Genomic DNA, 14369 nt, shown 5'->3' with positions numbered 1-14369 from the left:
TAAAAAAAAAAGCTTCACAAATTGCTGTCGATAATTTCGTAAAACGATGATGGTTTTCTCTTTAGGGTTCGATTACGTGGGGAGGAGGCTTTTATCACTGCGGTGCTAGAGGCATGTTATAAATCAAATCACACAAACACAAGTGGCCGAAGCAGGAATCCTCACTCAAACATCATTCCATCGGAGAGTTAAAGCAACACCGCGTGAAGACCAGAGAAAGAGGCGATTGGGCGAAAAGTGATCAAGAGATATAGAGAATTTATTACAACGACACTGATTGAACCGCTAAAAAAAAATGCGAGAGAGGGGGGAGAAGGGGTGTGTGTGTGAACGTGCGTGGGTGCGTGCATGCGTGGGTACTTGCGTGTGTGTGTGTGTGTGTGTGAGCGTTCGTGTGTGTGTGTGTTTGTGTGTGTGCGTGAGTGCATCTGCGTGTGTGCGTGCGGACGTGCGTGTGTTTGTGCAAAACGCCCCGTGTGCGTATGCGTGCGCGTGTGTGTGCGTTTGATTGTGTGCATGTGAGCGTGCGTGCGTATGTGCGTGCGTGCGTGCGTGCGTGCGTGCGTGCGTGCGTGCGTGCGTGCGTGAGTTTGATTGTGTACTTGTGTGCGTGTCTGTCTGTCTGTCCACGTCTTTTTGTCTGCGTATAATTGGGTGTCCATGTGTGTACGCGTGCAAGACAAATGTCACCAATGTGTTTACAGATTGACGTTAAATACACGAATTTAAGAAAAGTTAAGTACGCGTGTGACAGACACAGATACGAAGCTAAAGGAACAGAAAGATTGACGGAGAAAGACAAAGATATAAAGATAGAGACAAAGAGATAGCAGAAAGCAAGAGAGACAGCCATGGAGACAGAGAAAAAGGCAGCGTCGGCAAGACATACAGCAACCAAAAAACATCTTCATGAAGAACTTGCCAATCTTTTTAAAGGCACACGAATTGCGCACAGCGGAGAACCCGAAGGCGGTGCACCCTCTTTTACAAGAATGATGGTTTCTCGGCCAAAGGAAAACGAGTTGCTAAGCTCTCGTATTATTCTTGATTTCTGTTCGTTTAAAAGAAAGAAATTCATTGCGTGAAAAGGCCCTTTCTTCGGACGCTTTCCCCAAACAACTTCGAGTCTTTCCATCTGCATGGCACATTTATTTGAAAGCATACGCCAAGAGTTTCCTAGAAACGTCTTGGTGGTGGAATGAGGAAGATTAAGAAAAGGAAAAACACTTTGCCCGCCTAATTTAACGATTTAAAAAAAGGCAAAAGCTATTTTGCTGGGTCTCTTATTTAGTATTCTTCGCTTCTTTTTTCTTTTCTTTTCTGTTCTTATTTTTGGGGACGAGGAGGGGAGAGCGGGGGGGGGGGGGCGGGGGGGGAATGAGTGATTCTTTGAATGATTGTCAGTTTGTTTATTTGTACCAATAGTCTAGCAGTTTGTAAAAGAAAAACCAAGACGAATATATTTACCTCTACTGTACAGACTTATTTCCACGCAATGCTGTTGATAAGTACATTTTAAGCATTGTGTTCAGTCGCGTATTATCATATGTTAGAGTTACGTACAATTTTGCCGAGAAAAGTTTACAAAATAAAATTAAAAAAACCAAGAAGTGAAAAATTTGCCCAGTCAGACAGTATATAAGAAAGCCAAATTATAAAAAAGTTAATTTGACAAATGAATCATCAGATTGATGTATGTATTCATGGACATACGTACAAACACTACTTGACCAGACTCTTTGTCTGTTGCATGTACCCCTAACAACATGTGTTGTAGTTGTTGATTTTCTCCTGTTGACCTGTACACAATCTTGATTTTCAACCACTTCAGAAACGCAACGGTGGAAATTCATGTCGCATCAAGAATTTATTTTCATTTTCTCTAAAAGGAACGGCATCGCTATTCACAGACTTAAGCACGTTAAAGTTCTCCTACGTGTACTCTATTTTAACATGCAGCCCCCCCCACACACACACACACACACACACACACACCATACGCACAGACACTGATACACAAACACACACACGCACAAATGCACGCACGCACACACACACACACACACACTCACACACACGCACACACACACGCGCACACACACACACACACGCACACACACACACACACACACACACACACACGCACACACACGCACGCACACACACACACACATACACACACGCACAGACACACACACACACACACACACACACCCTTCCTCTCCTTTTGTGCATCCCAAGAAATGAAAAGGAAAATGGTTTTATTTTTTTCGTTGCAGCCCCATTCACTTTAAGAGATTGAAGTATGCTTGCAAACATAAATCTCAAGACCGGTGACCAGAATGTGGTTCTTTTGCTTTGCTGTAAAACCGGGAAGCCGACCGCAGAATATAGGAAATTCGTAGACGTTTTTTCAATAAGATGAATCTTTGGGCTTCAGTCCACAGTCGTTCTCTTTCCGAAGATCCTCCTCCAATTTACCCAAATGTCCAGGAAATAATTCAAGTAGTACACTGCGTTAAAAGAATAATATGAATTAAACCAGAGAATGTTCAAGTATTAAACATCTGAGAGAGAAAAATGTTTAAAAAAAATCTATCCTTGCACCACTAATTTATGGGTGCATTTGCAAACCAGCGAACGCATATAAGCTTGGTTTGTGCGCCTACCACTCTGAAAACTTTATTTCTGTACTCAAATAAATTCAGCCAATCAAAAACATGGTGTACTCCTTCCAATTTATCTGTAAGATCTCTCTCTTTACAGCTCCTGTACACAAAAAGATGCATTTCAGGGTCGGGCACCTCCGCATTTGGTATGCATTCGGAGATCTAGGCTTGACCACACTTCCCCCCCAGCCAGCTCTCGCCCTATATTCTTTCCGTTCACTAATTAGCTCGATTTTCAAGAACGTAACTAACAGTGAGGAAACTGAAACCCAATCTTAGAATTAAAATGCGAGACACTAGAGGGCCGTGTATTTGATATTCAATTAATCAAACCTCGCACGCAGTCAACAGAACTTGGCTAAAGGTTATTCGAGGATATATATTGCTGGTGAAGTGGCACCTATCCCAATTTATTCTACCGCGCGAGAAAGCACACCCCCACCACATACACATACATACACACACACACACACACACACACACAAACACACACACACACACAAACACACACACACACACACACACACACACACACACACAGAGCTCACCTTCAAACAGGCTCTTCTCCTCTGCTCTCTCTCCCCCCCCCCCCACTCCCCCTTTATAATTTTCGTTCGATTTTCATTCCCAAACCCTCTTCTACTGTCCCCCCCCCCCCCCCCCCCCCCCCCCCCCAACAAACTGCATTGCTCATGAAGATATATTTTGACTGGTCTTGTCCCACGAGAACATAAAAGCTTCATCCGCACAAACCGCAAAGACTGAGGAGAGCAAAGCCCGACAAAATCAGAAGCTGACATCACTTTATGTAGCCATTTTCAACAGTAATAATTAAACAGAATACAGGGTGTGGCTATTTTCTTGACGGATGTCAGCTTTGTTAGATTTAAATCTCCCCAAAATGTAATGGGTGTGTGTGTGTGTGTGAGAGAGAGTGTGTGCGTGTGTGTGTGTGTGTGTGTGAGGGTGGGTGGGTGGGTGTGTGTGTCTGTGTGAGGTTGGGTGGGTGGGTGGGTATGTGTGAGGGTGGGTGGGTGGGTGGGTATGTGTGTGTGTGTGCGTGTGTGTGTGTGTGTGTGTGCGCGTGTCTGTGTCTGTCTGTCTGTCGGTCGGTCGGTCGGTCGGTCAATCGATCAGCGGTCTGTCGGTAGGTGTGTACGTATGTGCGTTCGGTCGAGGCTGCGTGCGTGCTATCGTTTGTAGTGTCTTGTGTTTCGTGTGAAAAATGCTTTTCTTGTACCACCCGCACCTGGCGTAACGAACCACACGTTAAACACGCCCATGTGTTGAATCTGGAACCCGATTTCGGACACAGATATGCACGTGTTTCTGACAACAATACCAAGCTGGTGGGGACATTACGTATATAATATGTCAACTTTTACCACCAAGCAGTTGCTGGAGATGACTCCAAGGCTAAGCATACACCTGTCAAGCGGAGACACAAACAACATTATCACAGGTGCATACGACAGGTGTCCACTCACGTCATTCCAAATAACGAATGAATGGATCCAGGAAGTTTTTGTTGCAAGAAGCACTCTCTCTCTATTTTCTTCGTGTAAAAATGAACTGCGTAATGGCGTTTTTTTAGCATGAGTTTTTGGTAACAGGAGTTTTCATCACAAAGATTTCTTTTTCTTCTCCAGAAACCCTCACGATCGCAGTTCAGCATGAAGGCTGCACAACAAGTATATCACCTTACAAGTACTTCTCGCTCCTCATTGTTTCCGTCGACGCCCGCTTACGACCGGTTGCTTCCCTTTTGTAAACCGAGCCTATGGCGTTATCGCACAAAAAGAAGGAATGAATTCTGGGTAAGAAAATCCGGTTTGTGAAATGACGCCTGTGTCCTCTGGTAATTGATCAAGACGTTTCAGTGTGTGTGTGCGCGAGCGCTTGTGAGTGTGTGTGTGTGTGTGTGTGTGTGTGTGGGTGTGTGTGTGTGTGCGTGCGTGCGTGCGTACGTGCGTGCGTGAGTGCGTGCGTGTGCGTGATTGCGTGCGATCGTGTTGCTCTTCCATCTTCCTACTTCTCCTTCTCTTTCTTTCCAATCAAAAGCTCCAAACTAAGTGTGCCTGCCTTTTTGTTCATTTCTTATTTTAAGTGATAATTACTCAAGGTTTGTGATAATTGCTCTTTTCCGTTTAAAACGGACACTTAAGAAACAAAGGATCACTATTTCTCTTGAAAAACAGACACATGTCTTAAAAACTGCACAATCGCACGTGCGCATAGTTGAGAAACAGAAGGCGACTCTTGTTACCCATTTGAACAAGATATCCCGAAGAAAAGATTTCGCAGTAACATATTAGCAAAAAAGGGTAGTTTTTTGTGTTTTTTCCCCCTGTTGTTAGTTTTTCTTGCTTGTTTGTTTATTTGTTCAGGGGAGATTTTTCGTTTTGTTTCGGTTTGAAATTTGATGAGGAAGGAAAAGTGTCAGTTGCACTTTTGTCATAAGGAAAACGTGGACAGATTAATACGGAAGCTCTTTATTTTCGTATTCATTCCTTGTTCTTCTTCTCCTCTTGCCCAAAAAGAACTAATAACGCAACACACCTTCAAAAGCTGGTTAAAGATTGCCGGATCCGAGAAAAGAAAACTGAGGCTATCTTAAGAGTATATTAACTTGAAGACAAAGGCATGTTTGGAAAAAGCAAATAAGAAAGAAAAGATAGGAGGCCTATTACCAAACATCTGCCCCTCGTCAAATTTTACGGTACAAAATGTCATTTCCAAATTGGAAAACACCCGTCAAGCAGTCTTGAAACGTCAAATGAGAGGTTGAAATGTGAAGCTGAAAACGTTTGCCAATGATGTTTGAAGTCACCTTACTGTCCGTGTGAGGGACCATGTAACGCACCACATTTGTGTCTACGATTTCTCATGGGATACAGGAACATCCTTCCTTCTGGACTCATACAAAACTTCTACAGCAGGACTTTTTTTGTGTAGGGAGACAATCTATTGCAGAATTCATTTTCCACATTGAAGTAGGTGTCAGCTACAAAACTGTTTCAGCACAAATTCTCACCCTGCACAGATATGAGCTGTATACGTATGTGCATTTGTATCATATGTGTCTTAACAGAACGATCATTCTTTCCCACGAACAAACTTGTGGTGGAACAATCAATCAATCAATCAATATGAGGCTTATATCGCGCGTATTCCGTGGGTACAGTTCTAAGCGCAGGGAATCATTTTATTTTTATTTTTTATGCAATTTATATCGCGCACATATTCAAGGCGCAGAGATTTATTTATGCCGTGTGAGATGGAATTGTTTTTACACAATACATCACGCATTCACATCGGCCAGCAGATCGCAGCCATTTTGGCGCATATCCTACTTTTCACGGCCTATTATTCCAAGTCACACGTGTATTTTGGTTGACATTTTTATCTATGCCTATACAATTTTGCCAGGAAAGACCCTTTAGTCAATCGTGGGATCTTTAACGTGCACACCCCAATGTAGTGTACACGAAGGGACCTCGGTTTTTCGAGAAGAAAAAGGCGATCACATACAAGTGTAGTTACGTTTATTTAACATTTGATTACAGAAAAACAAAACGAAACGAAAGATCTTCAGAGAGGGAGTGTCTTTTGGTGACGTTTCGCTTTTAAAGCCCAGGGGTTCTTGGGCTCCAGAAACTAAGCAACAAACCATAATTATATCTTAGCAAAAAAACTTCTGACAGCCCGGCAAACCTCATCTTGCAGCACATACTTCTGGGCGTAAAAAGGTGTGTGGAAAAACAATCCCGTCTTTTCTTCAGCCAGTCCATAAAACTGTAAATGGCAACGCTCTGCGAAAAATGCGCATGCGCATTGGATAGAGATACAGGAAGCGCGTTCGCGTGATCTCGAGAGAGAGAGAGAGGAAGAAAGATGTCCGATGATTTTATCTTGTTGACAAAAAATGTCTTTTTGGTTGACACTTGGGCAGACGAGGTAAGAATTAACGACATCGACCGCTCCTGCCCACTTGTCGGGTAAAAATAAGAATCAATGAAGACAAGAAACAAACTGTCGCTGCACGATCAATCCTCGTGCCTTTCAGACCCAGAAAAGAGACAGTAAGCATCGCTTCCAGCCGACAGCTTGCGTAAGAAGATACATTTGTTATCACATTGTATGTTCGCGCAGCCATGTGCTCGCAGGGCGAAACTGTCCCTCCAATCGAAGACATACTTTGTATCGCAATTTGAAAAAATAGGGTTTTTTGCATCAAGTGAACTGAACAGTTTGGTTTTTACATTTAGTCAAGTTTTGACTAAATGTTTTAACATAGAGGGGGAATCGAAACGAGGGTCGTGGTGTATGTGTGTGTGTGTGTGTGTGTGTGTGTGTGTGTGTGTGTGTGTGTGTGTTAGAAGGTGTGTGTGTGTGTGTGTGTTTGTGTGTGTGTGTGTATGTGTGTCTGTGTGTCTGTCTGTCTGTCTGTCTGTCTGTCTGTCTGTCTGTCTGTCTGTCTGTCTGTGCGTGTGTGTGTGTAGAGCGATTCAGACCAAACTACTGGACCGATCTTTATGAAATTTGACATGAGAGTTTCTGGGAATGATATATATCCCCGGCGGTTTTTTTCGTTGTTTCGATAAATAATTTTGATGACGTCATATCCGGCTGTTTGTAAAAGTTGAGGCGGCACTGTCACACCCTCATTTTTCAATGAAATTGATTGAAATTTGTGTAAAGCAATCTTCGACGAAGGCTGGACTTCCGTATTGCATTTCAGCTTGGTGGCTTAAAAATGTATTAATGACTTTGGTCATTAAAAATCTGAAAATTGTAATAATTTTTTTTTTTATGTATAAAACGATCCAAATTTACGTTCAACTTATTTTACATCATTTCCTGATTCCAAAAACATATAAACATGTTATATTTGGATTAAAAACAAGCTCTGAAAATTAAAAATATAAAAATTATGATCAAAATTAAATTTCCGAAATCGATTTAAAAACAATTTCCTCTTATTCCTTGTCGGTTTTTGATTCAAAAACCATATAGATATGATATGTTTGGATTAAAAACACGCTCAGAAAGTTAAAACGAAGAGAGGTACAGAAAAGCGTGCTATATGCAGCACAGCGAAACCACTACCGCGCTGAACAGGCTCGTCAGTAAACCCAACCCAAGTTCTCGTGATTAATTCAAACCCCGAGCCATCGGGGCCCTCTATGACCAACTTTATTCACTCATGGCCTTCAGTCGTTTGCGGTTTCAAAGCGACTCTAGATCTGCAGAAGCACGTTATCGTGTACCTCTGAATCTAAAATACAACAAACGACTGCGAGTTGCACAAACCGAGTGGCGGCGGTTGATTTCAGAGAAAATAGCGATTTGCAGAAACTTCGTCTGCTTTTACTATGGTAAGCTGCAGCTCGAGTGATGTGATAGTAACCCTGTCGCGGCATTATTTTTTAAAGCGCAATAGTCAATGTACACAGGCACAGCAACAACCGGTATATCAAATGTTCAGATATTTCAGTCGACTAGCATTCTAAAAAAAGGGGAAAATTGCATGGTTTTCGGTAGCCTACTTTCCTGAAATCAAGTGAAAAGAGCTGCATCTGAAACTCACCATGTACAATTCAACTCACACACCCACCTCGCTTGACCTGCATCCGGGCTTCCTTTATTCAAAATTTCAAAAGATCGAATTATACTGATTTTGTCTTGATGATAAAATAATTTGTTCGTGTTTGTTTAGAAGCGCCGCCTGGCGGGAAGACGGAAGCGGCAATCTGTAACGTGCCCCCCTCGTGACGTTTACCGCGTGCATAAACAAGGAGAGTACCTATGTAGAAATAACCCACAAACCATCATGAAGAGTGCTTGTATATTCTACTAGAATGAATACCCGCTTCGCCGGGTAGCCGGCTTCGCCGGGAAGAAGTACTTAGAGCCGTACGACGGCTTCGCCGGGTCCGAACAATGGACCCGCCAAGCTTAGGTCCCTCCCAGATTCGTGGAATGGGAACAGCACGAAAATGATTTAGTGGCCATAATGCCATTCCTGACCATATCGAGTCCCATCCTTGTCGACGAATGTAACCGTGTTAATCACCTTTGGAGGCGAACTCCACTCAAACAGGACTGAGCAAGTTATGGCTTCTCAAAGGAAGGCCAGTACATAAAATTACACAAAAGCCGCCAGACCACATCACAAACAGAACTGAACAATGCACAGGTGTTGCTTACATAGAGACACACACACTCGCACACACACACACAAAAACACAGAGAAGCCGTATCTATAGAGAGATAGATGACAGTGTATTTTTCGCGTGGCTATAAATTGATTCGACCTTTGCACTTTTACAGTGAGGATAATTTACGGGTCCAATTTACGTTCTGTACACTGCGTTGACCTTCTAAAAATAGTACCAGTAACAGAACGCCCGGGAATATCCGAAGACGCTCAGCGCAGTGGACAGCGCAGTGTAGTAACTTACAACTGAACGGGAAAGCCAGACGAAGGAAGGGAGATAAACGCCAAACACTGGAGAAGATAAGGAAGAGTTACTTATAATGGTGAAATGAACACAAAAACGAAAATGAGTTCAGCGCTGCGCGCTGAGAGCACGTGTTGAAATATCTCATCGATGATATTGTGTCCGGGGTGTAGCTGAATACGGTGTCCAAATTTGAAAAAGATCCACCGAGAACTTTGGCGTTGTGATGTGGTGTAGCGGCTATGGTGTGTCGGTATGGGGGCCCGGGTAGCTGAGGTGGAACCAAAATGAGCTGAGGTGGAACCAAAATCGGTTCAGCGCTGCGCGCTGAGAGCACGTGTTGAAATATCGACCAGGTTGTGTCCTGTACCGGGTCAACCTGAATATGCCCACCAAATTTGAAGCAGATCCATCGAGAACTTTGGCCGTGCATCGCGCACAGACAGATACACACACACACACACAGACACACAGACACACAGACACTAGTCGTATATATATATAGATGATATTTAAATTCAGCTTTAAAAAAAAACTTTTTGCAAAAGAAAGGCAGTCTTCCTGCGCGGTAGCACTATTTGTAACGCAGAATCTTATAGTTAACAGATCTGGACAGCCTGTCACGTGGTATAAGTCCATCCCTCCTATTGGACACATACCAAAACGCCAACTGCCTGACTACTTTCTATGGAGGGGGAGGGGGGAGGGGGGAGGGGGGATGCTTAAAAAACATGAAAATAGAAAGAAAAGGTTTCTGTAAACAAATTTAGAAAGTGCTCATTTTGATGAGTTCATTTCTTTAAAAGCTACAACTGTCCTTTAAGATCAAATTTATAAACATGTAATTCCCACTCTGCAAAGAGAGTACACAGACTGTGGAGTCTTGATATGTGTCCAACGGGAGGGATGGTCTCATCCCACGTTAACGTGTTGCAAGATATGGGACATCCTGACCTCAGGTCAAAATGAGTTCGGCTCATTCTATCCCTGACAGGATGCCTTGGTTTTCCTTGTCTGGCGAGGAAATCGATTTTTTTCATATTTAGATCTTTTCGTAATGTGTTATGGATATAAGCAGATTCGCGATCGTCGATAATGATTTTTCATGGTGTTGTGTAATTTTTGAATTACAAAGGAATTGATATGTAAGACAGTTTCAAGCGAGCTATTTTTCGCGGCTGTATTTACTGTGCAAACAACTTTAAATACGGCAAAAGTGTCACGTGATAATCAACCGTTTGGTTTCGGCGCTCGCTGGAGCAGACGATTTTTTCTGACAGTGATGCAACCATATATTACGGTCTCCTTCCGGCAGCAGTCCCAAAATTTCGACTTGTTTTGACCTGAGTCAGTACGATGCCTTTATCATAACTGTGAAGAACGGAACGGAGATCACTGTCGAAGTCGGCCAATCTGCAATCATTTTCGTCTCGCGAACACTGCTCGCGAACAACATATGGGAGATAACTATGTATTCTTGTTTTGATAGATTCGCATTGGACTTTAGCGTCCGGTCAGAGAGATAACTGGCGATAGCCGTGGAGCGATGATGATCAGAATGGATATGGGATGGTTAGGGTGCAAATTATACTTGCGCAGAGTCAGCGGCACAGACGACGCACTGCAGATTATTGTGGTAATTCGTTTTTTTCCCCAGTCCGCTACACGTTGCGCGAAAAGAAAACAGGCCAAGTACTCGTCATAATCCTTATCGCAGCATGCAGCGCCGCTGATTCTGCGCAGGTGTAATTTGCCCCTTAGGCCCGGAGCTCACCTATGTACCGCCAGCAGGACAGACGACGCACTGCAGATTATTGAGGTGATTCTTTTTTTTTCCCCAGCCCGCAACACGTTGCGTGAAAAGGGCCAAGTACTCGTCATAATCCCTATCGCATCATGTAGCGTTGTGGCGACTGCGCAGATGTATTTTGCCCTTTAGCGGAACTGTTTTCACGTGAAGGGCGTACTGAGCCTTTCACGAACCGACAGTGTGGTCAATTGAAACACATGCCTGAGCGGTGTTCGAAGCTAACGAAATACCGCGATTACAATGGTTACAGGCATACAAACTAATTCATAAGATTTCTCACTTTCAAAAGCAGCCAGGCTGCAGAATCAAGGTAAGTGGTATTCAAAAAGAGGGATCTTTCTGTCGTGTGTAACACCCTGCTTGGATTGGTAATGATTTGGTGTGGGTGTCAAAATGTGTTGTGCAATATGGCATGAAAATCTGTTTAGATTTGTTGTTAAAAATTACAGCTTTGTATACCATGTTTATTATCTTTTACGAAGTAATTATAGTTAAATAGTCTTTTATGTTTTTTATTTGTTCGACCTTCTAAGGATTATGGAGTTTTATGCACTGCCTTTTATAGTTAACTAAAAAAATGTATTTGAAATAGTCCATTGTAGTCGGTGTAGGCCTTAAGCTTATGTTAATCGTTTGTCCAGTATTTAATTTAATTCTCTATTTTTGTATGAACTCAAATGTTTAGTGTTCTTAGTATTGTCTTGTTAGGCTAAGTTCTATTTAATCAGAGTATGTTTGTGTGTGCTTATACCTAGTGATATTGTAAAGCGCATAGTGCTTTTAGTTATGCGCTATAGAAATCTCCTTAATAAATAAATAAATAAAATTTACTCGAAGAGCCTTTTAAAACAAAAGAAGAAAAACTAAAACATCTAGAGGGAAAGAGAGACAGTAAGACAGACAGACAGACACACACACACACACACACACACACACACACACACACTCACACACACACACACACACACTCACATACACACACACACACACACACACACACACACACACACACACACACACACACACACACACACACACACACTCACACACACACACACACACACTCACACACACACACACACACACACACACACACACACACACACACACACACACACAAACACACACACACACACAGAAAGAGAGAGTGAGAGTGAGAGACAGACAGAGAGAGAGACAGGGGCAGAGAGACAGAGACAGAGAGAGAGACAGGGACAGAGAGAGAAAATCGACAAAGAGGGGAAGAGGACTTATGAAAATAAAAGGGATGAATGTATGTCAGAGGGGCAATAAGAACAGAAATGTATACTGAAGATAAATTGAATAAACTATCATTACAATTTTAAAAATGAAGAGAAAGAGAAAAGATACAATGAGAATAAAAAAAGAGAAAAAGTAAAAAAGAAAGAAAGAACGAACGAAAGAAAGAACAAGTCTAAACTTGACTAAATGTAAAAAGAAAGAAAGAAAGAGAGAGAGTAAGAAAGAAAGAAGGAGAGAGAGTAAGAAAGAAAGAAAGAAAGAGAGAGAGTAAGAAAGAAAGAAAGAAAGAAAGAAAGAACAAATCTAAACTTGACTAAATGATAATAGAAAGAAACAAAGAGAGAGAGTAAGAAAGAAAGAAAGAAAGAAAGAGAGAGAGTAAGAAAGAAAGAAAGAAGTTAAAGCGAAAAGCGAAAGAAAAAGGAAACAAAGGGAGACGAGCAATGAATTAAGAGCATAGGAAACCATCAAAAACGTTCAAGAGCAAGAACAAGAACAAGAAGAGAAAATAAGATCACAAGGTTGGAACCAAAGGGGAGTTAAGATTATGATTTAGTGAAATAAAAAAAACTGCAAAGAAAAAATAAGAAGGGGAAAGAAGGAGGTGCACAAAGATAGACAGACTTAGAGAGAGGGAGAGAGAAAGAGACAGACAGACAGACAGACAGACAGACAGACAGACAGATAGACAGGTAGGCAGTTAGGCAGACAGACAGACATACAGAGAGACATAGAGGCAGACAGACAGAGAAACGAACAGGGAAAGAATTACACAGTCACAGAAACAACAAGAAATTATCAACTGACGAATGAATAAATCTAGTCAAACGTTACAGGACAAGAGAGGAAAAAAATGCGATAAAAAAAACCACACCTGGACTTACCTTTTTAGCCCGGATAGTGACTGCACACAAAGTGCTCGGACTGAATGCAAGCCTGGACACTTTTACACCTGAGCAAAAAAAAATCTCACAGAGTCACACTGGTGCTTAGAAAGACAAACGTGTTCTTTCACAAATCAGTGTTCCGTCAAGACTTGAAACACTTTCTAAATCTTTTTACAGAAACGTTTTCTTTCTATTTTCTTACTTTTCCTAACTTTGTTAGCTCGTTTGTCTGTTTCTGTTCTTTTTCTGTTCCTTTTCTGTTCCTTTTCTGTTTCTCTTGATTATCACAAGACTTATTTCCCTTTCTTCTTCGTGTTCTCTTTGCTGCCTAAAGCTGGGCTTATTTCTCTTTTTCTTTTGCCTTTCTGTCCGTCAAACTCTGTCTCTTTCTGTCTCTTCACTGGGTGGTCACAGTTTCTGACAATGGTGATGATGGTACGGTCAGTCTGAAAGAACGCTGCGCGCTTGGCTCTGGTCGCTGTACGCCGGCTGTTCCGTTTTGCAAGCGGCCCCCACTAAACACAGCAGCGGTCGGTGGTGCGTTTCTTGTTGCACGATAGATTGGAGAGGAAGAGCACCTCGCTAGCTCATCTTTAAATCAGATCGCAACCCCCGCCAACGCACGCGCAACGACTTTTCTCAGCCTCTGCTGCCAAGGCAAAAAGCTGACGACGCGCACGACCGATCAGAGACTTTACTGGATTCTAGTAGGACTGTACAGTGACTAGGTTCAGTTCTCGTGCATGCTGCTATCCTAGTCTTGAATTGGATTCAAAGCGATTTTTTGTATTAAATATACGTGAAAACGAACATCTCGTCAATTATTTATTTTCAGTTTTAAAACCGGGCAAAAAAAGGAAGATTTTTGTTTTCCGCTAATCAAAACCGAAAGAACATATTGGATACGTTCAGGAAAAAAGGAAGGTGTGATGAAAAGGGTGGGTGGTGGGTGGTATAGAGAAGGCGTGAATCAAGGCGTGAATCAACAATGCGTCATGAATCAATCAAGCCTCTCCAGCCAATCCTATTCCGACGTGTGCCATTAGCGTAGGAGTGGGCTTTCTTGTTGGCAAAGCCACGGTTTTAGCGTCGCTGGGCTCATGGGGTTGGTGCCGAGAGGCGGCCGGTGACTAAAGTTATGTGCACTGGAGTTATGTGTGTGTGTGTGTGTGTGTGTGTGTGAGTGTGTGTGTGTGTGTGTGTGTGTGTGTTTGTGTGTATGTGTGTGTCTGTTTCTGTGTGTCTGTGTGTGTGTTTGTGTCTGTGTTTGTGTCTG

General features: G+C 42.5%; 1 protein-coding gene and 1 long non-coding RNA gene across 3 annotated transcripts in view; one reads left to right on the top strand and one right to left on the bottom strand.

Moving 5' to 3' along the window:
* LOC138960286 (uncharacterized) overlaps positions 1 to 9643 on the top strand; it is a 262895-nt gene extending 253252 nt beyond the window's left edge. The window contains exon 2 of the long non-coding RNA XR_011453936.1: positions 8530 to 9643. This is a non-coding gene — a long non-coding RNA (uncharacterized lncRNA). The remainder of the gene's footprint in view (positions 1 to 8529) is intronic.
* The window catches only part of LOC138960285 (uncharacterized), a 141064-nt gene extending 127276 nt beyond the window's left edge, over positions 1 to 13788 (bottom strand). Inside the window, exon 1 of one of the 2 annotated variants that reach the window (XM_070332113.1) lies at positions 13081 to 13788. The gene's annotated coding sequence lies outside the window, so the exon portion shown is untranslated. The remainder of the gene's footprint in view (positions 1 to 13080) is intronic. The other variant, XM_070332112.1, reaches the window with a different exon arrangement.
* Between the last annotated feature and the right edge of the window lie 581 nt (positions 13789 to 14369).

The sequence above is a fragment of the Littorina saxatilis genome, linkage group LG2 (assembly GCF_037325665.1).
Source record: "Littorina saxatilis isolate snail1 linkage group LG2, US_GU_Lsax_2.0, whole genome shotgun sequence".
Classification (NCBI taxonomy): Eukaryota; Metazoa; Mollusca; class Gastropoda; order Littorinimorpha; family Littorinidae; genus Littorina; species Littorina saxatilis.
The sequence above is the reverse complement of the archived record's forward strand: the minus strand, read 5'-3'. Positions and strand labels throughout refer to the sequence as shown.